Below are 21,190 nucleotides of genomic sequence, written 5' to 3'. Positions count from 1 at the left end.
AGATACGAATACCTGGTACCGGCGCCTGCCATAAATTCAGATTCACACGAACATACATACACAGATCTGCCACAAACATTGCAGACTAAAATGGCACTGGAACCCACTCACTCCTTCAGCAGGGAAAGCAGCATTCACTGTCAGCATACAAAATGACGCTCGTGCGCCGATGGGCGGAGCTACAGACCTTTTATAGCCACCACCCAGGACCAGGCCGCATGGCATGTGGTAATGGCGTCGGCTGTAACCATACAGAAGCTGCCACGTCATTGTTTACATCATGATGACCAAACAGCGGCTGCCACTTCATTGCTGATGGCACTGATGACCAATCAGTGACCGTCTTGTTATCCATGACATCACGCACATGCTCAGTATGGTTGCATGAGCACTTAGGCTCAGGATGGTACAAAACTTTAGCAACCTGATGCCTCAAGCGACGGCCAGTTGGCGCTGCAGAGTTAACCGACCCCAATCTGGGAGTCAATGATGGGACTAAGCTGGTTCGAAGAAGCACAATCATAACACAGTCGGGCATATAAAGTTTTTTGAATGAACGTTAAAAGTCTGGCCAAATCTGGACCCTGGAAAGTTATCCATGCTAAAGGACCTGTAGAAAAATGTAACATGGTCAAATTTGACCCATGACAACACATTTCAAAACATGCATCAGAAGCAAATGCACTGTGCATCTACTTTCCATAAATTATCAGCAAATTGGTGAAATTACACCTATCAAAAAATTTAACAGCCTCCTCCATAACCCCTCTAGCTGTCCTATCCATCGCCAAGATAGGTGTCTTTTCTACCATTCTAAGTAGAAGTCATTTTCAATCAATTTGCTCCTAATTTAGACAAAATAGCTGGAATGTTTATCACGCAAACTGTACATGTGAGGTCTGCTTATATTACAACAGGTGTAATATGTAGTTATGAAACATCCATTTTTATTTACCTGAACTACACTACTTCTTTATTGTCGTAGGTATTAGTACATAATGATGTGGTCTTCGCCTAAAGGACTCTTCCATGTCTTGGACTGATTGTCATTACCAGTACTTGTTTGGCCACAACTACCTAATCATGTCTCAATATTACTTCTACAAATATATAGTCGGTTAGGAATGTAAAGCTTAAAGTTACATTTCCTGGCTTCCCAAGGGACTCTCCAGTATCAGTCTGAACAGATCCCTGGTGCACCAGGTGTCTCCCTGGGCACTCTGTGTCTGCACTGGGCCCAAAATGCATTGCACTGCCGCAGTTTCCATTGCATTCCCTGCCTCTCCTGAGACCTCTGCTTGTCAGTCCTTTTAGTTGCTCACCAACCTGCACCATATGCGATATGCGGTGGACTGGGGGGGTTTTGGCCCGAACATCGGTCCTGGGTAGCAGCTTTTGAGCGCCGGAATGGGGGGGGGCCCTAGACGGGGGGGGGGAAATGTTACAGTTGGGCCTCGAACCGACCTAGTCCCATCATTGACTCCCACATTGGGGTGGGTTAACTCTGCAACGCCACCTGGCCGTCGCTTGAGGTATCAGGTTGCTAGAGTTTTGTACCATCCTGAGCCTAAGTGCTCATGCAACCATACTGAGCATGGCCGTGATGTCATGGATGACAAGGTGGTCACTGATTGGTCATCAGTGCCATCAGCAATGAAGTGGCAGCCGCTGATTGGTCATCATGATGTCAGCAATGACGTGGCAGCTCCTGTATGGTTAAAGCTGACGCCATTACCACATGCCATGCGGCCTGGTCCTGGGTGGTGGCTATAAAAGGTCTGTAGCTCCACACATCGGCGCGCGAGCATCATTTTTTATGCTGATAATTAAGGCTGCTTTCCCTGCTGTCAGGAGTGAGTGGGTATGGACACATCTAAACCAAAGGAAACGCAACTAAAATGGTCACGTGTGTAGAGACACAACAAACCAAATGGTAACCCAGTTAGTGTCACTGGGAAACCTGGAACGTAACCAATGAGCCGGTCACGTGCGTACAAGGGCACGTGAGACCGTTAAGGTCACCCATTTAGCGTCACTGGGTACCCAAAGCTGGCACACACATACACACATGTCTGCCACTGCAGACGGGGCGTGTGCGTAGGGGGCACGTCTTGTCCGGAAGGACCCTAATCCCTCACCGTGCCGAGACACAGCTTGTACCTAGATACGAATACCTGGTACCGGCGCCTGCCCTAAATTCAGATTCACACTAACATACATACACAGATGTGCCACAAACATTGCAGACTAAAATGGCACTGGAACCCACTCACTCCTTCAGCAGGGAAAGCAGCATTCACTGTCAGCATACAAAATGACGCTCGTGCGCCGATGGGCGGAGCTACAGACCTTTTATAGCCACCACCCAGGACCAGGCCGCATGGCATGTGGTAATGGCGTCGGCTGTAACCATACAGAAGCTGCCACGTCATTGTTGACATCATGATGACCAATCAGCGGCTGCCACTTCATTGCTGATGGCACTGATGACCAATCAGTGACCGTCTTGTTATCCATGACATCACGCACATGCTCAGTATGGTTGCATGAGCACTTAGGCTCAGGATGGTACAAAACTTTAGCAACCTGATGCCTCAAGCGACGGCCAGTTGGCGCTGCAGAGTTAACCGACCCCAATGTGGGAGTCAATGATGGGACTAAGCTGGTTCGAAGAAGCACAATCGTAACACAGTCGGGCATATAAAGTTTTTTGAATGAACGTTAAAAGTCTGGCCAAATCTGGACCCTGGAAAGTTATCCATGCTAAAGGACCTGTAGAAAAATGTGACATGGTCAAATTTGACCCATGACAACACATTTCAAAACATGCATCAGAAGCAAATGCACTGTGCATCTACTTTCCATAAATTATCAGCATATTGGTGAAATTACACCTATCAAAAAATTTAACAGCCTCCTCCATAACCCCTCTAGCTGTCCTATCCATCGCCAAGATAGGTGTCTTTTCTACCATTCTAAGTAGAAGTCATTTTCAATCAATTTGCTCCTAATTTAGACAAGATAGCTGGAATGTTTATCACGCAAACTGTACATGTGAGGTCTGCTTATATTACAACAGGTGTAATATGTAGTTATGAAACATCCATTTTTTATTTACCTGAACTACACTACTTCTTTATTGTCGTAGGAATTAGTACATAATGATGTGGTCTTCGCCTAAAGGACTCTTCCATGTCTTGGACTGATTGTCATTACCAGTACTTGTTTGGCCACAACTACCTAATCACGTCTCAATATTACTTCTACAAATATATAGTCGGTTAGGAATGTAAAGTTTAAAGTTACATTTCCTGGCTTCCCAAAGGACTCTCCAGTATCAGTCTGAACAGATCCTTGGTGCACCAGGTGTCTTCCTGGGCACTCTGTGTCTGCACTGGGCCCAAAATGCATTGCACTGCCGCAGTTTCCATTGCATTCCCTGCCTCTCCTGAGACCTCTGCTTGTCAGTCCTTTTAGCTGCTTACCAACCTGCACCATATGCGATATGCGGTGGACTGGGGGGGTTTTGGCCCGAACATCGGTCCTGGGTAGCAGCTTTTGAGCGCCGGAATGGGGGGGCCCTAGACGCGGGGTGGTAATGTTACAGTTGTGCCTCGAACCGACCTAGTCCCATCATTGACTCCCACATTGGGGTGGGTTAACTCTGCAACGCCACCTGGCCGTCGCTTGAGGTATCAGGTTGCTAGAGTTTTGTACCATCCTGAGCCTAAGTGCTCATGCAACCATACTGAGCATGGCCGTGATGTCATGGATGACAAGGTGGTCACTGATTGGTCATCAGTGCCATCAGCAATGAAGTGGCAGCCGCTGATTGGTCATCATGATGTCAGCAATGACGTGGCAGCTCCTGTATAGTTAAAGCTGATGCCATTACCACATGTCATGTGGCCTGGTCCTGGGTGGTGGCTATAAAAGGTCTGTAGCTCCGCCCATCGGCGCTTGAGCGTCATTTTGTATGCTGATAATTAAGGCTGCTTTCCCTGCTGTCAGGAGTGAGTGGGTATGGACACATCTAAACCAAAGGAAACGCAACTAAAATGGTCACGTGTGTAGAGACACAACAAACCAAATGGTAACCCAGTTAGTGTCACTGGGAAACCTGGAACGTAACCAATGAGCCGGTCACGTGCGTACAAGGGCACGTGAGACCGTTAAGGTCACCCATTTAGCGTCACTGGGTACCCAAAGCTGGCACACACATACACACATGTCTGCCACTGCAGACGGGGCGTGTGCGTAGGGGGCACGTCTTGTCCGGAAGGACCCTAATCCCTCACCGTGCCGAGACACAGCTTGTACCTAGATACGAATACCTGGTACCGGCGCCTGCCCTAAATTCAGATTCACACTAACATACATACACAGATGTGCCACAAACATTGCAGACTAAAATGGCACTGGAACCCACTCACTCCTTCAGCAGGGTAAGCAGCATTCACTGTCAGCATACAAAATGATGCTCGTGCGCCGATGGGCGGAGCTACAGACCTTTTATAGCCACCACCCAGGACCAGGCCGCATGGCATGTGGTAATGGCGTCGGCTGTAACCATACAGAAGCTGCCACGTCATTGTTGACATCATGATGACCAATCAGCGGCTGCCACTTCATTGCTGATGGCACTGATGACCAATCAGTGACCGTCTTGTTATCCATGACATCACGCACATGCTCAGTATGGTTGCATGAGCACTTAGGCTCAGGATGGTACAAAACTTTAGCAACCTGATGCCTCAAGCGACGGCCAGTTGGCGCTGCAGAGTTAACCGACCCCAATGTGGGAGTCAATGATGGGACTAAGCTGGTTCGAAGAAGCACAATCGTAACACAGTCGGGCATATAAAGTTTTTTGAATGAACGTTAAAAGTCTGGCCAAATCTGGACCCTGGAAAGTTATCCATGCTAAAGGACCTGTAGAAAAATGTGACATGGTCAAATTTGACCCATGACAACACATTTCAAAACATGCATCAGAAGCAAATGCACTGTGCATCTACTTTCCATAAATTATCAGCATATTGGTGAAATTACACCTATCAAAAAATTTAACAGCCTCCTCCATAACCCCTCTAGCTGTCCTATCCATCGCCAAGATAGGTGTCTTTTCTACCATTCTAAGTAGAAGTCATTTTCAATCAATTTGCTCCTAATTTAGACAAGATAGCTGGAATGTTTATCACGCAAACTGTACATGTGAGGTCTGCTTATATTACAACAGGTGTAATATGTAGTTATGAAACATCCATTTTTTATTTACCTGAACTACACTACTTCTTTATTGTCGTAGGAATTAGTACATAATGATGTGGTCTTCGCCTAAAGGACTCTTCCATGTCTTGGACTGATTGTCATTACCAGTACTTGTTTGGCCACAACTACCTAATCACGTCTCAATATTACTTCTACAAATATATAGTCGGTTAGGAATGTAAAGTTTAAAGTTACATTTCCTGGCTTCCCAAAGGACTCTCCAGTATCAGTCTGAACAGATCCTTGGTGCACCAGGTGTCTTCCTGGGCACTCTGTGTCTGCACTGGGCCCAAAATGCATTGCACTGCCGCAGTTTCCATTGCATTCCCTGCCTCTCCTGAGACCTCTGCTTGTCAGTCCTTTTAGCTGCTTACCAACCTGCACCATATGCGATATGCGGTGGACTGGGGGGGTTTTGGCCCGAACATCGGTCCTGGGTAGCAGCTTTTGAGCGCCGGAATGGGGGGGCCCTAGACGCGGGGTGGTAATGTTACAGTTGTGCCTCGAACCGACCTAGTCCCATCATTGACTCCCACATTGGGGTGGGTTAACTCTGCAACGCCACCTGGCCGTCGCTTGAGGTATCAGGTTGCTAGAGTTTTGTACCATCCTGAGCCTAAGTGCTCATGCAACCATACTGAGCATGGCCGTGATGTCATGGATGACAAGGTGGTCACTGATTGGTCATCAGTGCCATCAGCAATGAAGTGGCAGCCGCTGATTGGTCATCATGATGTCAGCAATGAGGTGGCAGCTCCTGTATAGTTAAAGCTGATGCCATTACCACATGTCATGTGGCCTGGTCCTGGGTGGTGGCTATAAAAGGTCTGTAGCTCCGCCCATCGGCGCTTGAGCGTCATTTTGTATGCTGATAATTAAGGCTGCTTTCCCTGCTGTCAGGAGTGAGTGGGTATGGACACATCTAAACCAAAGGAAACGCAACTAAAATGGTCACGTGTGTAGAGACACAACAAACCAAATGGTAACCCAGTTAGTGTCACTGGGAAACCTGGAACGTAACCAATGAGCCGGTCACGTGCGTACAAGGGCACGTGAGACCGTTAAGGTCACCCATTTAGCGTCACTGGGTACCCAAAGCTGGCACACACATACACACATGTCTGCCACTGCAGACGGGGCGTGTGCGTAGGGGGCACGTCTTGTCCGGAAGGACCCTAATCCCTCACCGTGCCGAGACACAGCTTGTACCTAGATACGAATACCTGGTACCGGCGCCTGCCCTAAATTCAGATTCACACTAACATACATACACAGATGTGCCACAAACATTGCAGACTAAAATGGCACTGGAACCCACTCACTCCTTCAGCAGGGTAAGCAGCATTCACTGTCAGCATACAAAATGATGCTCGTGCGCCGATGGGCGGAGCTACAGACCTTTTATAGCCACCACCCAGGACCAGGCCGCATGGCATGTGGTAATGGCGTCGGCTGTAACCATACAGAAGCTGCCACGTCATTGTTGACATCATGATGACCAATCAGCGGCTGCCACTTCATTGCTGATGGCACTGATGACCAATCAGTGACCGTCTTGTTATCCATGACATCACGCACATGCTCAGTATGGTTGCATGAGCACTTAGGCTCAGGATGGTACAAAACTTTAGCAACCTGATGCCTCAAGCGACGGCCAGTTGGCGCTGCAGAGTTAACCGACCCCAATGTGGGAGTCAATGATGGGACTAAGCTGGTTCGAAGAAGCACAATCGTAACACAGTCGGGCATATAAAGTTTTTTGAATGAACGTTAAAAGTCTGGCCAAATCTGGACCCTGGAAAGTTATCCATGCTAAAGGACCTGTAGAAAAATGTGACATGGTCAAATTTGACCCATGACAACACATTTCAAAACATGCATCAGAAGCAAATGCACTGTGCATCTACTTTCCATAAATTATCAGCATATTGGTGAAATTACACCTATCAAAAAATTTAACAGCCTCCTCCATAACCCCTCTAGCTGTCCTATCCATCGCCAAGATAGGTGTCTTTTCTACCATTCTAAGTAGAAGTCATTTTCAATCAATTTGCTCCTAATTTAGACAAGATAGCTGGAATGTTTATCACGCAAACTGTACATGTGAGGTCTGCTTATATTACAACAGGTGTAATATGTAGTTATGAAACATCAATTTTTTATTTACCTGAACTACACTACTTCTTTATTGTCGTAGGAATTAGTACATAATGATGTGGTCTTCGCCTAAAGGACTCTTCCATGTCTTGGACTGATTGTCATTACCAGTACTTGTTTGGCCACAACTACCTAATCACGTCTCAATATTACTTCTACAAATATATAGTCGGTTAGGAATGTAAAGTTTAAAGTTACATTTCCTGGCTTCCCAAAGGACTCTCCAGTATCAGTCTGAACAGATCCTTGGTGCACCAGGTGTCTCCCTGGGCACTCTGTGTCTGCACTGGGCCCAAAATGCATTGCACTGCCGCAGTTTCCATTGCATTCCCTGCCTCTCCTGAGACCTCTGCTTGTCAGTCCTTTTAGCTGCTCACCAACCTGCACCATATGCGATATGCGGTGGACTGGGGGGGTTTTGGCCCGAACATCGGTCCTGGGTAGCAGCTTTTGAGCGCCGGAATGGGGGGGGCCCTAGACGGGGGGGGGGAAATGTTACAGTTGTGCCTCGAACCGACCTAGTCCCATCATTGACTCCCACATTGGAGTGGGTTAACTCTGCAACGCCACCTGGCCGTCGCTTGAGGTATCAGGTTGCTAGAGTTTTGTACCATCCTGAGCCTAAGTGCTCATGCAACCATACTGAGCATGGCCGTGATGTCATGGATGACAAGGTGGTCACTGATTGGTCATCAGTGCCATCAGCAATGAAGTGGCAGCCGCTGATTGGTCATCATGATGTCAGCAATGACGTGGCAGCTCCTGTATGGTTAAAGCTGACGCCATTACCACATGCCATGCGGCCTGGTCCTGGGTGGTGGCTATAAAAGGACTGTAGCTCCACACATCGGCGCGCGAGCATCATTTTTTATGCTGATAATTAAGACTGCTTTCCCTGCTGTCAGGAGTGAGTGGGTATGGACACATCTAAACCAAAGGAAACGCAACTAAAATGGTCACGTGTGTAGAGACACAACAAACCAAATAGTAACCCAGTTAGCGTCACTGGGAAACCTGGAACGTAACCACTGAGCCGGTCACATGCGTACAGGGGCACGTCAGACCGTGAAGGTCACCCAGTTAGCATCACTGGGTACCCAAAGCTAGCACACACATACACACATGTCTGCCACTGCAGACGGGGCGTGTGCGTAGGGGGCACGTCTTGTCCGGAAGGACCCTAATCCCTCACCGTGCCGAGACACAGCTTGTACCTAGATACGAATACCTGGTATCGGCGCCTGCCCTAAATTCAGATTCACACTAACATACATACACAGATCTGCCACAAACATTGCAGACTAAAATGGCACTGGAACCCACTCACTCCATCAGCAGGGAAAGCAGCCTTTACTGTCAGCATACAAAATGACGCTCGTGCGCCGATGGGCGGAGCTACAGACCTTTTATAGCCACCACCCAGGACCAGGCCGCATGGCATATGGTAATGGCGTCGGCTGTAACCATACAGAAGCTACCACGTCATTGTTGACATCATGATGACCAATCAGCGGCTGCCACTTCATTGCTGATGGCACTGATGACCAATCAGTGACCGTTTTGTCATCCATGACATCACGCACATGCTCAGTATGGTTGCATGAGCACTTAGGTTTAGGATGGTACAAAACTTTAGCAACCTGATGCCTCAAGCGACGGCCAGTTGGTGCTGCAGAGTTCACCGACCCCAATGTGGGAGTCAATGACGGGACTAAGCTGGTTCGAAGAAGCACAATCGTTACACAGTCGGGCATATAAAGTTTTTTGAATGAACGTTAAAAGTCTGGCCAAATCTGGACCCTGGAAAGTTATCCATGCTAAAGGACCTGTAGAAAAATGTAACATGGTCAAATTTGACCCATGACAACACATTTCAAAACATGCATCAGAAGCAAATGCACTGTGCATCTACTTTCCATAAATTATCAGCAAATTGGTGAAATTACACCTATCAAAAAATTTAACAGCCTCCTCCATAACCCCTCTAGCTGTCCTATCCATCGCCAAGATAGGTGTCTTTTCTACCATTCTAAGTAGAAGTCATTTTCAATCAATTTGCTCCTAATTTAGACAAAATAGCTGGAATGTTTATCACGCAAACTGTACATGTGAGGTCTGGTTATATTACAACAGGTGTAATATGTAGTTATGAAACATCCATTTTTTATTTACCTGAACTACACTACTTCTTTATTGTCGTAGGTATTAGTACATAATGATGTGGTCTTCGCCTAAAGGACTCTTCCATGTCTTGGACTGATTGTCATTACCAGTACTTGTTTGGCCACAACTACCTAATCACGTCTCAATATTACTTCTACAAATATATAGTCGGTTAGGAATGTAAAGTTTAAAGTTACATTTCCTGGCTTCCCAAGGGACTCTCCAGTATCAGTCTGAACAGATCCTTGGTGCACCAGGTGTCTCCCTGGGCACTCTGTGTCTGCACTGGGCCCAAAATGCATTGCACTGCCGCAGTTTCCATTGCATTCCCTGCCTCTCCTGAGACCTCTGCTTGTCAGTCCTTTTAGCTGCTCACCAACCTGCACCATATGCGATATGCGGTGGACTGGGGGGGTTTTGGCCCGAACATCGGTCCTGGGTAACAGCTTTTGAGCGCCGGAATGGGGGGGGCCCTAGCCGGGGGGGGCCCTAGACGCGGGGTGGTAATGTTACAGTTGTGCCTCGAACCGACCTAGTCCCATCATTGACTCCCACATTGGGGTGGGTTAACTCTGCAACGCCACCTGGCCGTCGCTTGAGGTATCGGGTTGCTAGAGTTTTGTACCATCCTGAGCCTAAGTGCTCATGCAACCATACTGAGCATGTGCGTGATGTCATGGATGACAAGGCGGTCACTGATTGGTCATCAGTGCCATCAGCAATGAAGTGGCAGCCGCTGATTGGTCATCATGATGTCAGCAATGACGTGGCAGCTCCTGTATAGTTAAAGCTGATGCCATTACCACATGTCATGCGGCCTGGTCCTGGGTGGTGGCTATAAAAGGTCTGTAGCTCCGCCCATCGGCGCTTGAGCGTCATTTTGTATGCTGATAATTAAGGCTGCTTTCCCTGCTGTCAGGAGTGAGTGGGTATGGACACATCTAAACCAAAGGAAACGCAACTAAAATGGTCACGTGTGTAGAGACACAACAAACCAAATGGTAACCCAGTTAGTGTCACTGGGAAACCTGGAACGTAACCAGTGAGCCGGTCACGTGCGTACAAGGGCACGTCAGACCGTGAAGGTCACCCATTTAGCGTCACTGGGTACCCAAAGCTGGCACACACATACACACATGTCTGCCACTGCAGACGGGGCGTGTGCTTAGGGGGCACGTCTTGTCCGGAAGGACCCTAATCCCTCACCGTGCCGAGACACAGCTTGTACCTAGATACGAATACCTGGTACCAGCGCCTGCCCTAAATTCAGATTCACACTAACATACATACACAGATCTGCCACAAACATTGCAGACTAAAATGGCACTGGAACCCACTCACTCCTTCAGCAGGGAAAGCAGCATTCACTGTCAGCATACAAAATGACGATCGTGCGCCGATGGGCGGAGCTACAGACCTTTTATAGCCACCACCCAGGACCAGGCCGCTAGGCATGTGGTAATGGCGTCGGCTGTAACCATACAGAAGCTGCCACGTCATTGTTGACATCATGATGACCAATCAGCGGCTGCCACTTCATTGCTGATGGCACTGATGACCAATCAGTGACCGTCTTGTTATCCATGACATCACGCACATGCTCAGTATGGTTGCATGAGCACTTAGGCTCAGGATGGTACAAAACTTTAGCAACCTGATGCCTCAAGCGACGGCCAGTTGGCGCTGCAGAGTTAACCGACCCCAATGTGGGAGTCAATGATGGGACTAAGCTGGTTCGAAGAAGCACAATCGTAACACAGTCGGGCATATAAAGTTTTTTGAATGAACGTTAAAAGTCTGGCCAAATCTGGACCCTGGAAAGTTATCCATGCTAAAGGACCTGTAGAAAAATGTAACATGGTCAAATTTGACCCATGACAACACATTTCAAAACATGCATCAGAAGCAAATGCACTGTGCATCTACTTTCCATAAATTATCAGCAAATTGGTGAAATTACACCTATCAAAAAATTTAACAGCCTCCTCCATAACCCCTCTAGCTGTCCTATCCATCGCCAAGATAGGTGTCTTTTCTACCATTCTAAGTAGAAGTCATTTTCAATCAATTTGCTCCTAATTTAAACAAAATAGCTGGAATGTTTATCACGCAAACTGTACATGTGAGGTCTGCTTATATTACAACAGGTGTAATATGTAGTTATGAAACATCCATTTTTTATTTACCTGAACTACACTACTTCTTTATTGTCGTAGGTATTAGTACATAATGATGTGGTCTTCGCCTAAAGGACTCTTCCATGTCTTGGACTGATTGTCATTACCAGTACTTGTTTGGCCACAACTACCTAATCACGTCTCAATATTACTTCTACAAATATATAGTCGGTTAGGAATGTAAAGTTTAAAGTTACATTTCCTGGCTTCCCAAGGGACTCTCCAGTATCAGTCTGAACAGATCCTTGGTGCACCAGGTGTCTCCCTGGGCACTCTGTGTCTGCACTGGGCCCAAAATGCATTGCACTGCCGCAGTTTCCATTGCATTCCCTGCCTCTCCTGAGACCTCTGCTTGTCAGTCCTTTTAGCTGCTCACCAACCTGCACCATATGCGATATGCGGTGGACTGGGGGGGTTTTGGCCCGAACATCGGTCCTGGGTAACAGCTTTTAAGCGCCGGAATGGGGGGGGGCCCTAGACGGGGGGGGGAAATGTTACAGTTGTGCCTCGAACCGACCTAGTCCCATCATTGACTCCCACATTGGGGTGGGTTAACTCTGCAACGCCACCTGGCCGTCGCTTGAGGTATCAGGTTGCTAGAGTTTTGTACCATCCTGAGCCTAAGTGCTCATGCAACCATACTGAGCATGTGCGTGATGTCATGGATGACAAGGCGGTCACTGATTGGTCATCAGTGCCATCAGCAATGAAGAGGCAGCCGCTGATTGGTCATCATGATGTCAGCAATGACGTGGCAGCTCCTGTATAGTCAAAGCTGATGCCATTACCACATGTCATGCGGCCTGGTCCTGGGTGGTGGCTATAAAAGGTCTGTAGCTCCGCCCATCGGCGCTTGAGCGTCATTTTGTATGCTGATAATTAAGGCTGCTTTCCCTGCTGTCAGGAGTGAGTGGGTATGGACACATCTAAACCAAAGGAAACGCAACTAAAATGGTTACGTGTGTAGAGACACAACAAACAAAATGGTAACCCAGTTAGTGTCACTGGGAAACCTGGAACGTAACCAATGAGGCGGTCACGTGCGTACAAGGGCACGTCAGACCGTTAAGGTCACCCATTTAGTGTCACTGGGTACCCAAAGCTGGCACACACATACACACATGTCTGCCACTGCAGACGGGGCGTATGCGTAGGGGGCACGTCTTGTCCGGAAGGACCCTAATCCCTCACCGTGCCGAGACACAGCTTGTACCTAGATACGAATACCTGGTACCGGCGCCTGCCCTAAATTCAGATTCACACTAACATACATACACAGATCTGCCACAAACATTGCAGACTAAAATGGCACTGGAACCCACTCACTTCTTCAGCAGGGAAAGCAGCATTCACTGTCAGCATACAAAATGACGCTCGTGCGCCGATGGGCGGAGCTATGGACCTTTTATAGCCACCACCCAGGACCAGGCCGCATGGCATGTGGTAATGGCGTCGGCTGTAACCATACAGAAGCTGCCACGTCATTGTTGACATCATGATGACCAATCAGCGGCTGCCACTTCATTGCTGATGGCACTGATGACCAATCAGTGACCGTCTTGTTATCCATGACATCACACACATGCTCAGTATGGTTGCATGAGCACTTAGGCTCAGGATGGTACAAAACTTTAGCAACCTGATGCCTCAAGCGACGGCCAGTTGGCGCTGCAGAGTTAACCGACCCCAATGTGGGAGTCAATGATGGGACTAAGCTGGTTCGAAGAAGCACAATCGTAACACAGTCGGGCATATAAAGTTTTTTGAATGAACGTTAAAAGTCTGGCCAAATCTGGACCCTGGAAAGTTATCCATGCTAAAGGACCTGTAGAAAAATGTAACATGGTCAAATTTGACCCATGACAACACATTTCAAAACATGCATCAGAAGCAAATGCACTGTGCATCTACTTTCCATAAATTATCAGCAAATTGGTGAAATTACACCTATCAAAAAATTCAACAGCCTCCTCCATAACCCCTCTAGCTGTCCTATCCATCGCCAAGATAGGTGTCTTTTCTACCATTCTAAGTAGAAGTCATTTTCAATCAATTTGCTCCTAATTTAGACAAAATAGCTGGAATGTTTATCATGCAAACTGTACATGTGAGGTCTGTTTATATTACAACAGGTGTAATATGTAGTTATGAAACATCCATTTTTTATTTACCTGAACTACACTACTTTTTTATTGTCGTAGGTAATAGAACATAATGATGTGGTCTTCGCCTAAAGGACTCTTCCATGTCTTGGACTGATTGTCATTACCAGTACTTGTTTGGCCACAACTACCTAATCACGTCTCAATATTACTTCTACAAATATATAGTCGGTTAGGAATGTAAAGTTTAAAGTTACATTTCCTGGCTTCCCAAGGGACTCTCCAGTATCAGTCTGAACAGATCCTTGGTGCACCAGGTGTCTCCCTGGGCACTCTGTGTCTGCACTGGGCCCAAAATGCATTGCACTGCCGCAGTTTCCATTGCATTCCCTGCCTCTCCTGAGACCTCTGCTTGTCAGTCCTTTTAGCTGCTCACCAACCTGCACCATATGCGATATGCGGTGGACTGGGGGGGTTTTGGCCCGAACATCGGTCCTGGGTAGCAGCTTTTGAGCGCTGGAATGGGGGGGGCCCTAGACGGGGGGGGGAATGTTACAGTTGTGCCTCGAACCGACCTAGTCCCATCATTGACTCCCACATTGGGGTGGGTTAACTCTGCAATGCCACCTGGCCATCGCTTGAGGTATCAGGTTGCTAGAGTTTTGTACCATCCTGAGCCTAAGTGCTCATGCAACCATACTGAGCATGGCCGTGATGTCATGGATGACAAGGTGGTCACTGATTGGTCATCAGTGCCATCAGCAATGAAGTGGCAGCCGCTGATTGGTCATCATGATGTCAGCAATGACGTGGCAGCTCCTGTATGGTTAAAGCTGACGCCATTACCACATGCCATGCGGCCTGGTCCTGGGTGGTGGCTATAAAAGGTCTGTAGCTCCACACATCGGCGCGCGAGCATCATTTTTTATGCTGATAATTAAGGCTGCTTTCCCTGCTGTCAGGAGTGAGTGGGTATGGACACATCTAAACCAAAGGAAACGCAACTAAAATGGTCACGTGTGTAGAGACACAACAAACCAAATGGTAACCCAGTTAGCGTCACTGGGAAACCTGGAACGTAACCACTGAGCCGGTCACATGCGTACAGGGGCACGTCAGACCGTGAAGGTCACCCAGTTAGCGTCACTGGGTACCCAAAGCTGGCACACACATACACACATGTCTGCCACTGCAGACGGGGCGTGTGCGTAGGGGGCACGTCTTGTCCGGAAGGACCCTAATCCCTCACCGTGCCGAGACACAGCTTGTACCTAGATACGAATACCTGGTACCGGCGCCTGCCCTAAATTCAGATTCACACTAACATACATACACAGATCTGCCACAAACATTGCAGACTAAAATGGCACTGGAACCCACTCACTCCATCAGCAGGGAAAGCAGCCTTTACTGTCAGCATACAAAATGATGCTCGTGCGCCGATGGGCGGAGCTACAGACCTTTTATAGCCACCACCCAGGACCAGGCCGCATGGCATATGGTAATGGCGTCGGCTGTAACCATACAGAAGCTGCCACGTCATTGTTGACATCATGATGACCAATCAGCGGCTGCCACTTCATTGCTGATGGCACTGATGACCAATCAGTGACCGTTTTGTCATCCATGACATCACGCACATGCTCAGTATGGTTGCATGAGCACTTAGGTTTAGGATGGTACAAAACTTTAGCAACCTGATGCCTCAAGCGACGGCCAGTTGGCGCTGCAGAGTTCACCGACCCCAATGTGGGAGTCAATGACGGGACTAAGCTGGTTCGAAGAAGCACAATCGTAACACAGTCGGACATATAAAGTTTTTTGAATGAACGTTAAAAGTCTGGCCAAATCTGGACCCTGGAAAGTTATCCATGCTAAAGGACCTGTAGAAAAATGTAACATGGTCAAATTTGACCCATGACAACACATTTCAAAACATGCATCAGAAGCAAATGCACTGTGCATCTACTTTCCATAAATTATCAGCAAATTGGTGAAATTACACCTATCAAAAAATTTAACAGCCTCCTCCATAACCCCTCTAGCTGTCCTATCCATCGCCAAGATAGGTGTCTTTTTTACCATTCTAAGTAGAAGTCATTTTCAATCAATTTGCTCCTAATTTAGACAAAATAGCTGGAATGTTTATCACGCAAACTGTACATGTGAGGTCTGCTTATATTACAACAGGTGTAATATGTAGTTATGAAACATCCATTTTTTATTTACCTGAACTACACTACTTCTTTATTGTCGTAGGTATTAGTACATAATGATGTGGTCTTCGCCTAAAGGACTCTTCCATATCTTGGACTGATTGTCATTACCAGTACTTGTTTGGCCACAACTACCTAATCACGTCTCAATATTACTTCTACAAATATATAGTCGGTTAGGAATGTAAAGTTTAAAGTTACATTTTTTGGCTTCCCAAGGGACTCTCCAGTATAAGTCTGAACAGATCCTTGGTGCACCAGGTGTCTCCCTGGGCACTCTGTGTCTGCACTGGGCCCAAAATGCATTGCACTGCCGCAGTTTCCATTGCATTCCCTGCCTCTCCTGAGACCTCTGCTTGTCAGTCCTTTTAGCTGCTCACCAACCTGCACCATATGCGATATGCGGTGGACTGGGCGGTTTTGGCCCGAACATCGGTCCTGGGTAGCAGCTTTCGAGCGCCGGAATGGGGGGGGCCCTAGACGGGGGCGCCCTAGACGGGGGGTGGTAATGTTACAGTTGTGCCTCGAAACGACCTAGTCCCATCATTGACTCCCACATTGGGGTCGGTTAACTCTGCAACGCCACCTGGCCGTCGCTTGAGGTATCAGGTTGCTAGAGTTTTGTACCATCCTGAGCCTAAGTGCTCATGCAACCATACTGAGCATGTGCGTGATGTCATGGATGACAAGGCGGTCACTGATTGGTCATCAGTGCCATCAGCAATGAAGTGGCAGCCGCTGATTGGTCATCATGATGTCAGCAATGACGTGGCAGCTCCTGTATAGTTAAAGCTGATGCCATTACCACATGTCATGCGGCCTGGTCCTGGGTGGTGGCTATAAAAGGTCTGTAGCTCCGCCCATCGGCGCTTGAGCGTCATTTTGTATGCTGATAATTAAGGCTGCTTTCCCTGCTGTCAGGAGTGAGTGGGTATGGACACATCTAAACCAAAGGAAACGCAACTAAAATGGTCACGTGTGTAGAGACACAACAAACCAAATGGTAACCCAGTTAGCGTCACTGGGAAACCTGGAACGTAACCACTGAGCCGGTCACATGCGTACAGGGGCACGTCAGACCGTGAAGGTCACCCAGTTAGCGTCACTGGGTACCCAAAGCTGGCACACACATACACACATGTCTGCCACTGCAGACGGGGCGTGTGCGTAGGGGGCACGTCTTGTCCGGAAGGACCCTAATCCCTCACCGTGCCGAGACACAGCTTGTACCTAGATACGAATACCTGGTACCGGCGCCTGCCCTAAATTCAGATTCACACTAACATACATACACAGATCTGCCACAAACATTGCAGACTAAAATGGCACTGGAACCCTCTCACTCCATCAGCAGGGAAAGCAGCCTTTACTGTCAGCATACAAAATGACGCTCGTGTGCCGATGGGCGGAGCTACAGACCTTTTATAGCCACCACCCAGGACCAGGCCGCATGGCATATGGTAATGGCGTCGGCTGTAACCATACAGAAGCTGCCACGTCATTGTTGACATCATGATGACCAATCAGCGGCTGCCACTTCATTGCTGATGGCACTGATGACCAATCAGTGACCGTTTTGTCATCCATGACATCACGCACATGCTCAGTATGGTTGCATGAGCACTTAGGTTTAGGATGGTACAAAACTTTAGCAACCTGATGCCTCAAGCGACGGCCAGTTGGCGCTGCAGAGTTCACCGACCCCAATGTGGGAGTCAATGACGGGACTAAGCTGGTTCGAAGAAGCACAATCGTAACACAGTCGGGCATATAAAGTTTTTTGAATGAACGTTAAAAGTCTGGCCAAATCTGGACCCTGGAAAGTTATCCATGCTAAAGGACCTGTAGAAAAATGTAACATGGTCAAATTTGACCCATGACAACACATTTCAAAACATGCATCAGAAGCAAATGCACTGTGCATCTACTTTCCATAAATTATCAGCAAATTGGTGAAATTACACCTATCAAAAAATTTAACAGCCTCCTCCATAACCCCTCTAGCTGTCCTATCCATCGCCAAGATAGGTGTCTTTTTTACCATTCTAAGTAGAAGTCATTTTCAATCAATTTGCTCCTAATTTAGACAAAATAGCTGGAATGTTTATCACGCAAACTGTACATGTGAGGTCTGCTTATATTACAACAGGTGTAATATGTAGTTATGAAACATCCATTTTTTATTTACCTGAACTACACTACTTCTTTATTGTCGTAGGTATTAGTACATAATGATGTGGTCTTCGCCTAAAGGACTCTTCCATATCTTGGACTGATTGTCATTACCAGTACTTGTTTGGCCACAACTACCTAATCACGTCTCAATATTACTTCTACAAATATATAGTCGGTTAGGAATGTAAAGTTTAAAGTTACATTTTTTGGCTTCCCAAGGGACTCTCCAGTATAAGTCTGAACAGATCCTTGGTGCACCAGGTGTCTCCCTGGGCACTCTGTGTCTGCACTGGGCCCAAAATGCATTGCACTGCCGCAGTTTCCATTGCATTCCCTGCCTCTCCTGAGACCTCTGCTTGTCAGTCCTTTTAGCTGCTCACCAACCTGCACCATATGCGATATGCGGTGGACTGGGCGGTTTTGGCCCGAACATCGGTCCTGGGTAGCAGCTTTCGAGCGCCGGAATGGGGGGGGCCCTAGACGGGGGCGCCCTAGACGGGGGGTGGTAATGTTACAGTTGTGCCTCGAAACGACCTAGTCCCATCATTGACTCCCACATTGGGGTCGGTTAACTCTGCAACGCCACCTAGCCGTCGCTTGAGGTATCACGTTGCTAGAGTTTTGTACCATCCTGAGCCTAAGTGCTCATGCAACCATACTGAGCATGTGCGTGATGTCATGGATGACAAGGCGGTCACTGATTGGTCATCAGTGCCATCAGCAATGAAGTGGCAGCCGCTGATTGGTCATCATGATGTCAGCAATGACGTGGCAGCTCCTGTATAGTTAAAGCTGATGCCATTACCACATGTCATGCGGCCTGGTCCTGGGTGGTGGCTATAAAAGGTCTGTAGCTCCGCCCATCGGCGCTTGAGCGTCATTTTGTATGCTGAGAATTAAGGCTGCTTTCCCTGCTGTCAGGAGTGAGTGGGTATGGACACATCTAAACCAAAGGAAACGCAACTAAAATGGTCACGTGTGTAGAGACACAACAAACCAAATGGTAACCCAGTTAGTGTCACTGGGAAACCTGGAACGTAACCAATGAGCCGGTCACGTGCATACAAGGGCACGTCAGACCGTTAAGGTCACCCATTTAGCGTCACTGGGTACCCAAAGCTGGCACACACATACACACATGTCTGCCACTGCAGACGGGGCGTGTGCGTAGGGGGCACGTCTTGTCCGGAAGGACCCTAATCCCTCACCGTGCCGAGACACAGCTTGTACCTAGATACGAATACCTGGTACCGGCGCCTGCCCTAAATTCAGATTCACACTAACATACATACACAGATCTGCCACAAACATTGCAGACTAAAATGACACTGGAACCCTCTCACTCCATCAGCAGGGAAAGCAGCCTTTACTGTCAGCATACAAAATGACGCTTGTGTGCCGATGGGCGGAGCTACAGACCTTTTATAGCCACCACCCAGGACCAGGCCGCATGGCATATGGTAATGGCGTCGGCTGTAACCATACAGAAGCTGCCACGTCATTGTTGACATCATGATGACCAATCAGTGGCTGCCACTTCATTGCTGATGGCACTGATGACAAATCAGTGACCGTTTTGTCATCCATGACATCACGCACATGCTCAGTATGGTTGCATGAGCACTTAGGTTTAGGATGGTACAAAACTTTAGCAACCTGATGCCTCAAGCGACGGCCAGTTGGCGCTGCAGAGTTAACCGACCCCAATGTGGGAGTCAATGACGGGACTAAGCTGGTTCGAAGAAGCACAATCGTAACACAGTCGGGCATATAAAGTTTTTTGAATGAACGTTAAAAGTCTGGCCAAATCTGGACCCTGGAAAGTTATCCATGCTAAAGGACCTGTAGAAAAATGTAACATGGTCAAATTTGACCCATGACAACACATTTCAAAACATGCATCAGAAGCAAATGCACTGTGCATCTACTTTCCATAAATTATCAGCAAATTGGTGAAATTACACCTATCAAAAAATTTAACAGCCTCCTCCATAACCCCTCTAGCTGTCCTATCCATCGCCAAGATAGGTGTCTTTTCTACCATTCTAAGTAGAAGTCATTTTCAATCAATTTGCTCCTAATTTAGACAAAATAGCTGGAATGTTTATCACGCAAACTGTACATGTGAGGTCTGCTTATATTACAACAGGTGTAATATGTAGTTATGAAACATCCATTTTTTATTTACCTGAACTACACTACTTCTTTATTGTCATAGGTATTAGTACATAATGATGTGGTCTTCGCCTAAAGGACTCTTCCATGTCTTGGACTGATTGTCATTACCAGTACTTGTTTGGCCACAACTACCTAATCACGTCTCAATATTACTTCTACAAATATATAGTCGGTTAGGAATGTAAAGTTTAAAGTTACATTTCCTGGCTTCCCAAGGGACTCTCCAGTATCAGTCTGAACAGATCCTTGGTGCACCAGGTGTCTCCCTGGGCACTCTGTGTCTGCACTGGGCCCAAAATGCATTGCACTGCCGCAGTTTCCATTGCATTCCCTGCCTCTCCTGAGACCTCTGCTTGTCAGTCCTTTTAGCTGCTCACCAACCTGCACCATATGCGATATGCGGTGGACTGGGGGGGTTTTGGCCCGAACATCGGTCCTGGGTAGCAGCTTTTGAGCGCCGGAATGGGGGGGCCCTAGACGGGGGGGGAAATGTTACAGTTGTGCCTCGAACCGACCTAGTCCCATCATTGACTCCCACATTGGGGTCGGTTAACTCTGCAACGCCACCTGGCCGTCGCTTGAGGTATCACGTTGCTAGAGTTTTGTACCATCCTGAGCCTAAGTGCTCATGCAACCATACTGAGCATGTGCGTGATGTCATGGATGACAAGGCGGTCACTGATTGGTCATCAGTGCCATCAGCAATGAAGTGGCAGCCGCTGATTGGTCATCATGATGTCAGCAATGACGT

The sequence above is a fragment of the Anomaloglossus baeobatrachus genome, chromosome 2, assembly GCF_048569485.1.
Source record: "Anomaloglossus baeobatrachus isolate aAnoBae1 chromosome 2, aAnoBae1.hap1, whole genome shotgun sequence".
Classification (NCBI taxonomy): domain Eukaryota; kingdom Metazoa; phylum Chordata; class Amphibia; order Anura; family Aromobatidae; genus Anomaloglossus; species Anomaloglossus baeobatrachus.
Note: the sequence above shows the minus strand (reverse complement) of the source record.